Source organism: Triticum urartu, chromosome 6A, assembly GCF_056163025.1.
Source record: "Triticum urartu cultivar PI428250 chromosome 6A, HENAU_Tu73, whole genome shotgun sequence".
NCBI lineage: Eukaryota > Viridiplantae > Streptophyta > Magnoliopsida > Poales > Poaceae > Triticum > Triticum urartu.
Window position 1 is genome coordinate 140,456,475 of NC_141878.1, and position 9,994 is coordinate 140,466,468.

General features: G+C 43.0%; 1 pseudogene; it reads right to left on the reverse strand.

The window, feature by feature from the left end:
* Positions 1-2,184: 2,184 nt before the first annotated feature.
* Positions 2,185-4,032, reverse strand: LOC147964491 (uncharacterized; annotated as a pseudogene).
* Between the last annotated feature and the right edge of the window lie 5,962 nt (positions 4,033-9,994).

Here is a 9,994-nt window from a genome sequence, read left to right on the forward strand (position 1 = left end):
ATTCTTTTTAGTTCATTCTTTCTGCTATTAGAGTTTTATAAAAGTTTTCTAGTTCATTCTTTTTGCTATTAGTTCATTCTTTGAGCTAAACGATCCTGAAATTGAAAAGCACTACAAATGAACTCTAAAAAGGTTGAAACTTGGCATGGTATCATCATTTCACCCACATAGCATGTGGTAAAAAGTTGCGAGGGTTACGACAAAAACTTCATGCACTTTGTGAACAAACTGGACAATCTCTTTCGAAGTATCAGGGATTCAGACGAAAACTCATGTGTTACAAAGGCATTTCATATTTTTAAACTTATTTAAACTCCAGACTTTTTGTGCGTTCAATATGAACCATTCAAAGCCACATCATCAATTTTCAACCCTTTCTGACTTCATTTTCTATGTTTCATGCATTTAATCTTTTTTTGAGCTAAATGACCCTGAAATTGAAAAGCAGTACAAATGAACTCTGAAAAGGTTGAAAGTTGGCATGGTATCATCATTTCACCCACATAGCATCTGCTAAAAAGTTGAGAGGGTTACGGCAAAAACTGGATGCAGTTCGTGTACAAAATGGACAATCTCTTTCGAAGTATCAGGGTTTCAGATGAAAACTCATCTGTTACAAAAGCCATTTCATTTTTTTAACTTATTTCAACTCCAGACTTTTTGTGCGTTCAACATGCACCATTCAAAGCCACATCATCAATTTTCAACCCTTTCCTACTTCATTTGCTATTTTTCATGCATTTACTGATTTTTTAGCTAAATGACCCTGAAATTGAAAAGCAGTACAAATGAACTCTGAAAAGGTTGAAAGTTGGCATGGTATCATCAATTGAGCCACATAGAATGTGCTAAAAATTGAGAGGGTTACGGCAAAAACTGGATGCACTTGGTGTACAAAATGGACAATCTCTTTCGAAGTATCAGGGTTTCGGACGATAACTCATCTGTTACAAAAGGCATTTCATTTCTTGACATGTAACTATAGTGATATTCTAAGTTGTGGAGAGAAAATCTTCACTTTTTCTTTGCGTGTGTCCCTTGCTTATTGCGCCGTAACCATGGATAATGTTCATCGTTTAACAAGATGCTTGGGTCAGCCTTCACTTTGAAGGGAGGAATTTCATGAAACTTTTCATAATATTCAGACATGTTTGTCTTTCCCTCCACTCCCATGATGTCCCTTTTCCCTGAAAGAACTATGTGGCGCTTTGGCTCATCGTATGATGTATTCACTTCCTTATCTTTTCTTTTTCTCGGTTTGGTAGACATGTCCTTGACATAGAAAACCTGCGCCACATCATTGGCTAGGACGAATGGTTCGTCTGTGTACCCAAGATTGTTTAGATCCACTATTGTCATTCCGTACTGTGGGTCTACCTGTACCCTACCTCCTGAAAAATTGACCCATTTGCACGGAAACAAAGGGACCTTAAAATCATGTCCATGGTCAAGTTCCCATGTGTCCACCATGTAACCATAATATGTGTCCTTTCCCCTGTTGGTTGCTGCATCAAAGCGGACATCACTGTTTTGGTTAGTGCTCTTTTGATCTTGGGCGATCGTGTAAAATGTATTCTCATTTATCCCGTACCCTTTGTAAGTCAATACAGTCGAAGATGCCCCCCTGGCCAACGCATACAACTCATCTGCAACAATGTTGTCACCCATGAGATGTGTTTGCAACCAACTGCCGAAAGTCCTGATGTGTTCACATGTAATCCAGTCGTCACACTACTCCGGGTGTTTGGAGCGCAGAACATTCTTGTGTTCATTGACATACGGGGTCACCAAGGTAGAATTGTGTATAACTATGTAGTGTGCTTGAGCCCAAGAATGCCCGTCCCTACATATTATTGAGTCCGCTCCTAGCGTGCCTTTTGCAGTCAGTCTCCCCTCATACCGTCATTGAGAGAGCCCAATCGGCTTAAGGTCAGGAATGAAGTCAACACAAAACCCAATGACCTCCTCAGTTTGATGGCCCGTGGAGATTCTTCCTTCTGGCCTAGAACAGTTTTGAACATATTTATTTAAGACTCCCATGAACCTCTCAAAGGGGGACATATGTGTAGAAATACAGGGCCCAGAATGGCAATCTCATCGACTAGATGAACTAGGAATTGCATCATGATATTGAAGAAGGATGGTGGGAACACCGGCTCGAAATGGACAAGACATTGCACCAAATCATTCTTTAACCTTGGTAGGACTTCTGGATCGATTACCTTCTCAGAGATTGCATTGAGGAATGCACATAGCTTCACAATGGCTAATTGAACGTTTTTCGATAGAAGCCCCCTCAATGCAACTGGAAGCAGTTGCGTCATAATCACGTGGCAGTCATGAGACTTTAGGTTCTGAAACTTTTTCTCTCGCATATTTATAATTCCCATTATATTGGACGAGAAGCCAGACGGGACCTTCATACTGAGCAGGCATTCAAATAATATTTCCTTCTCTTCTTTGGTAAGAGCATAGCTGGCAGGACCTTCATACTGCTTTGGATGCATGCCATCTTTTTTGTGCACACGTTGCTGGTCCTCCCATGCCTCCGGTGTATCTTTTGTCTTCCCATACACACCCAAGAATCCTAGCAGGTTCATGCAAAGATTCTTCAACACGTGCATCACGTCGATTGTAGAGCGGACTTCTAGGTCTTTCTAATAGGGTAGGTCCCAAAATATAGATTTCTTCGTCCACATGGGTGCATGTCCCTCAGCGTCATTCGGAACAGATAGTCTGCCAGGACCCTTTCCAAAGATTACTTGTAAATCATTGACCATATCAAGTACGTGATCACCAGTACGGAGGGCGGGCTTCTTCCGGTGATCTGCCTCACCTTTGAAATGCTTGCCTTTCTTTGGACGTTGATGGTTGGTCGGAATAAATCGATGATGCCCCAGGTACACATTCTTCCAGCATTTGTCCAAACATATACTTTCAGTGTCATATAAACAGTGCGTGCATGTGTGGCATCCCTTGTTTGTCTGTCCTGAAAGGTTACTGAGAGAAGGCCAATCATTGATGGTTACAAACAGCAACGCATGTAGGTCCTGGTTGTCCTCATCCCACACACGTACACCTTTTCCGTTCCACAGCTGTAAAAGTTCTTCAACTAGTACACATCAATGTCGTTGCCGGGTTGCTTAGGGCCTTGGATGAGCACTGGCATCATAATGAACTTCCGCTTCATGCACAACCACCAAGGAGGGAGGTTATAGATGCATAGAGTTACGGGCTAGGTGCTATTATTATTGCTGCTCTACTCTCCAAAAGGATTAATGCCATCCACGCTTAAACCAAACCATATGTTCCTTGCGTCACCTGCAAAGTCCCCCACCTTCTCTTGATTTTTCTCCACTGCGACACATCAGCGGGTGCTCTCAACTTCCCATCTTTCTTACAGTCCTCTTTTTGCTATCGCATCAACTTGGCATGCTCTTTGTTTCTGAATAGACATTTCAACCATGGTATTATAGGAGCATACCACATCACCTTGGCAGGAACCCTCCTCTTGGGGCGCTCGCCCTCAACATCACCAGGGTCATCTCGTCTGATCTTATACCGCAATGCACTGCATACTGGAGATGCATTCAAATCCTCGTATGCACCGCGGTAGAGGATGCAGTCATTAGGGCATGCATGTATATTCTGCACCTCCAATCCTAGAGGGCGTAGAACCTTCTTTGCTTCGTACATACCGTTGGGCAATTCGTTATCCTTTGGAAGCTTCTTCTTCATTATTTTCAGTAGCTTCCCAAATCCGCTGTCAGATACACCATTGTCTTCCTTCCATTGTAGCAATTCCAGTGTGGTACCGAGCTTTGTGTTGTCATCTTTGCAATTTGGGTACAACCCTTTTTTGTGATCCTCTAGCATACGATCGAACTGCAACTTCTCCCTTTCACTTTGGCATTGTCTCTTTGCATCAATAATGACCCGACGAAGATCATCATCGGGTACATCGTCTGGTTCCTCGTGATCTTCAGCTTCCCCCGTTGTAGTATCACCGTATTCAGGGGGGATAGCTGTCATCATGCTCTTGTTCTTCGTTGTCTTCCATCATAACCCCTCTTTCTCCATGCTTGGTCCAAACATTTGATGGAGATATGCCCTAGAGGCAATAATAAAGTTGTTATTTTATATTTCCTTATTCATGATAAATTTTTATTATTCATGCTAGAATTGTATTGACCGGAAACCTTAATACATGTGTGAATACATAGACAAAACATTGAGTCCCTAGTGAGCCTCTACTTAACTAGCTCATTGATCAAAGATGGTTAATGTTTCCTAACCATGGACATGGGTTGTCATTTGATAATGGGATCACATCATTAGAAGAATGATGTGATGGACAAGACCCATCCGTTAGCTTAGCATGTTGATCGTTCAGTTTTATTGCTATAGCTTTCTTCATGTCATATACATATTCCTTGACTATGAGATTATGCAACTCCCGGATACCAGAGGAATACCTTGTGTGCTATCAAATGTCACAATGTAACTGGGTGATTATAAAAATGCTCTACAGGTATCTCTGAAGGTGTTTGTTGGGTTGGCATAGATCGAGATTAAGATTTATCACTCCGAGTATCGGAGAGGTATCTCTGGGCCCTCTCGGTAATGCACATCATAATAAGCCTTGCAAACAATGTGAGTAATGAGTTAGTTATGGGATGATGTATTACGGAAGGAGTAAAGAGGCTTGCCGGTAACGAGATTGAACTAAGTATGAAGATACCGACGATCGAATCTTGGGCAAGTAACATACCGACAGACAAAGGAATTACATATGTTGGCATAAGGTTCGACCGATAAAGTTCTTCGTAGAATATGTAGGAGCCAATATGGGCATTCAGGTTCCGCTATTGTTTATTAACCGGAGAGGTGTCTCGGTCATGTCTACATAGTTCTCGAACCCGCAGGGTCCGCATGCTTAACGCTCGTTGACGATATAGTATTATATGAGTTATGTATGTTGGTGACCGAATGTTGTTGGGAGTCTCGGATGTGATTACTGACATGAAGAGGAGCTCCGAAATGGTCCGGAGGTAAAGATTGATATATAGGATGATATGGTTCGGCCAAGGGGTGAAGCACACGGGGCTTTAGGTCGGTGCTAAAGAAGTTTTGCGGAGGCCAGGGGGCCAAACACCGGAGACCCTGCCGTCTGGCCCTGGGCCAGACACCAAGGCCCATGGCGTCTGGGCCATACGCCAAGGACCGTGGTGTCTGGTCCTAGAAGTCTGAGAAGGATTCTTCCTTGCGGGCAAAACCAACTTTGAGGAGGCTTTTATTCCAAGTTTCGACCCCAGGGCTCAACATATAAATAGAGGGGCAGGGCTAGCACCTGGAACACACCAAGATACACCAAGCCGTGTGCCGGCAACCCCGTCCCTCTAGTTTATCCTCCGTCATAGTTTCCGTTGTGCTTGGCGAAGCCCTGCGGAGATTGTTCTTCACCAACACCGTCACCATGTCGTCGTGCTGCCGGAACTTATCTACTACTTCGCCTGTCTTGTTGGATCAAGAAGGCGAGGACCTCATCGAGATGAACGTGTGCTGAACACGAAGGTGCCGTACATTCGGTACTTGATCGAGACGGGTCGTGAAGGTGTACGACTACATCAACCGCATTGATAAACGCTTCCGCTTAGCAATCTTCAAGGGTATGAAGATGCTCTCCCCCTCTCGTTGCTATGCATCTCCTAGATAGATCTTGCATGAGCATAGGAAATTTTTGAAATTGCATGCTACGTTTCCCAACAGTGGCATCCGAGCCAGGTCTATGCGTAGATGATATGCACGAGTAGAACACAAAGAGTTGTGGGCAGTGATGGTCATACTGCTTACCACCAATGTCTTATTTTTTATTCGGTGTTATTGTCGGATGAAGCGGCCCGGACCAACCTTACATGACCGCGTTCATGAGACTGGTTCCACCGACAGAGATGCAACTAGTTTTGCATAAAGTTGGCTGGCGGGTGTCTGTTTCTCCAACTTTAGTTTAATCGAATTTGACTACGACCGGTCCTTGTTGAAGGTTAAAACAACAAACTTGATAAATCACCATTTAGGTTTTGATGCGTAGGTAAGAACGGTTCTTGCTAGAATCCCGTAGCAGCCACATAAAACTTGCAACAACAAAGTAGAGAACATCTAACTTGTTTTTGCAGGGCATGTTGTGATGTGATATGGTCAAGACATGATGTGATATACATTATTGTATGAGATGATCATGTTTGGTAAAAGTTATCAGCAACTGGCAGGAGCCTTATGGTTGTCGCTTTATTGTATGAAATGCAAACGCCATGTAATTGCTTTACTTTATCACTATGCGTTAGCGATAGTTGTAGAAGAAATAGTTGGCGAGACGACCATGATGCTATGATGGAGATCAAGGTGTCAAGCCGGTGACGATGGAGATAATGACGGTGGTTTGGAGATGGAGATTAAAGGCACAACATGATGATGGCTGTATCATGTCACATATTTTGATTGCATGTGATGTTTATCTTTCTATGCATCTTATTTTGCTTAGTATGGCGGTAGCATTATAAGATGATCCCTTAACTAAAAATTTCAAGGTATAAGTTTTCTCCGTGAGTATGCACCGTTGCGAAAATTCTTCGTGCTGAGACACCACGTGATGACACCACATGATGATCGGGTGTGATAGGCTCTACGTTCACATACAACGGGTGCAAGACAGTTTTGCACAAGCGGAATACCCGAATTAAACTTGACGAGCCTAACATGTATAGGCATGGCCTGAGAACACTAGAGACCGAAAGGTCAAATGTGAATCATATAGTAGATATGATCAACATAGAGATGTTCACCATTTAAGACTACTCCATCTCACGTGATGATCGGACATGGTTTAGTTGATTTGGATCACGTAATCGTTTAGATGACTTGAGGGATGTCTATCTAAATGGGAGTTCTTAAGTAATATGATTAATTAGACTTAATTTATCATGAACTTAGTCCTGATAGTATTTGCATATCTATGTTGTAGATCAATAGCCCGCGTATATCTCCCTTATTTTATTTTTGATATGTTCCTAGAGAAAACTAAGTTGAAAGATGATAGTAGCAATGATACGGACTGGGTCCGTGATATGAGGATTATCCTCGTTGCTGCACAGAAGAATTATGTCCTTGATGCACCGCTAGGTGACAGACCTATTGCAGGAGCACATGCAGACGTTGTGAACGTTTGAGAAGCTCGGTATGATGACTACTTGATAGTTTAGTGCACCATGCTTTTGTAAAGCCCAAGATGCGGCTATATCTCCCACGTGTCGAGGCACGACTTAGAGGCATAACTGCATTTTGGTTTTGTCGCAAGAAGGGTCATCTTCACACAATCCCATGTAATGAACAAGGATAAATAAATAGTTGGCTTACAATAGGCACGTCACACAATGATCAAATAACTCATACATCATTCAGAGTACACACATAGTCCGACTACGGACGGATCCAAATGAAAAGAACACAACCCCAAATGCTAAATCCCGATCGTCCCAACTGGGCACCACTACTGATCATCCGGAAAAGACACGTAGTAACGGCCAAGGTCCTCATCGAACTCCCACTTGAGCTCGATTGCATCACCTGCACTGGTATCATCGGCACCTGCAACTGTTTTGGTAGTATCCATGAGTCACGAGGACTCAGCAATCTCAAAACCCGCAAGATCAAGACTATTTAAGCTTATGGGTAGGATGTGGTTATGAGGTGGAGCTGCAGCAAGCGCTAAGCAAATATGGTGGCTAACTTACGAGTTCAAGAGTAAGATGAGAAACTACGCAATGGTCGTAAACTAGAAGTGATCAAGAAGTGATCATGAATCACTTATGTTCAAACATAACCCCACTGTGTTCTCTTCCCGAACCTCGTCGAAAAGGGACCATCACGGTTACACACGCTGTTGGTGCCTTTTAATTAAGTCAAGTGTCAAGTTCTCTACAACCATTAACAAATTCCCATCTGCTATATAACCGCGGGCACGGCTCTCGAAAGTTTAAACCCTGCAGGGGTGTCCCAACTTAGCCCATGACAAGCTCATGACCTGCGGAGACAATCCTCCATCGCGGGACCCTCCGATCAGACTCGGAATCTCGGTGCAGAAGATATTTCGACAATGGTAAAACTAGTCCAGCAAGACCTCCCGATGCACTGACCTAGCCTACTAGGAGTAGCGCGATCTCGTTCTCAGGGTACACTCGATGAGCTAAGCATACAAGTACCAACATAACCCAAGTTGCCAAGGGGCGGTCCCGCACGGTGCTCTAGTTTGGACCAACACTCATGAGGAGCACTATCCCGGGGGGGGGGGTTGATTAAGTCCACGGGGTCCAGAAAGTCCCTATGCAAGTATTGTTTGTCATTAGGCAAATGGTAATGGGCCTTACTGGAGGAGTTTTATTCAAAGCAAACTATCAATAGGGGCCCATAAACACTCATCGTGTTAGGGATGCAAAATCAAGGAACATAACACCGGTATGACGGGAACTAGGGCGGCAAGAGTGGAACAAAACACCAAGAAAAAGGCTAAGCCTTCCACCCTTTACCAAGTATATAGATGCATTAATTAAATAAAAGATATTGTGATATCCCAACATATCCATGTTCCAAACATGGAACAACCTGCAAGGCACCTGCAACTAGCAACGCTATAAGAGGGGCTGAGCAAAAGCGGTAACTTAGCCAAACAACGGTTTGCTAGGAAGGTGGGTTAGAGGCTTGACCTGGCAATATGGGAGGCATGATAAACAAGTGGTAGGTAGCGCGACATAGAGATAGAATGAAAAACTAGCAAGCAAAGATAGAAGTGATATCGGGGGGTAACAATCATCTTGCCTGCAAAGTTCTTGGGGTTATCGAAAGCTTGCTCCTCGTAAACGTACTCAACAGGTTCCTCGTTCACGAACTCGTCTCCCGGCTCTACCCCAAGCAAGAACACAAGCAACGGAACAACAATCAATCATGGTGCAATGCACAAGCAACATGATGCAAGACATGGCATGGAATGCAAGATATGATGTGCAATGCATATGGGTACTCCGGAAGGGAAAGGATGATCATGGCATCAACTTGGAACCAAGCATGCCACCAGAAAGATGGGGTGATTTCAGTCGAAATCGATATAAGGATCACTGAAACGGATGCACGGTTTACAAATACGAGCAAAACAAGAACAATGCAACACTACGCTTAACAGCATCATAGCACTTAAAATGCATCAAGAAACTATGCTACATCACTCCAACATAGAAACAAAGCACATGCAAGTGAACCTCTACAAATCATGAACACTGATCTCCTTCTAGAACTCACTAGAACAAGCCTAAAATAGCATGGCAAAAATGCGAATGACAATCAGGTTACAGACTTAGTGAAAATATTAAACATGGCATAAACAGCATCAGGTAGCAATGTTTAGAGCTAGCAAACAACATGCTACAATATCATAACATGGCAAAACAAGAGGATGGCATGCTAGTACTAAAGGCAATGAACAAAACTCCCTTACTGAACTTTAGCCAAAGATGCATAGAAAAGATGGTAGCCTCAATGCAAACATGGCAAGTGATATGAACAGTTTCAGACTTAGTAGAAAAACATAGCATGGCAGAAACAGATTCATGAGAGCAACTTTGCAAGCTCATGCCACTCATCACAAAGCATTTCATGGCATCAAAAGGTAGCCAACAGTAAGAATACACAATTGTGAAGCCAAACATGGCAAGATCAAGTTCATAGGGTGCATGAATCACTAGCAAAACACATGGCAAAAATGAACTTCATGTTAACAATCTGCCAGCAACAATATTTAGCAAAACTAGAGCATGGTAATGACAAGCTACACTACTCCTTAATTACAACCATAGGCATGAATGGATAGAGCATAACCATATATTCAAAATACTCTTACTGAACTTCATCAAAATATGCATGGATCTACTTGTGGCAACAAGTCAAC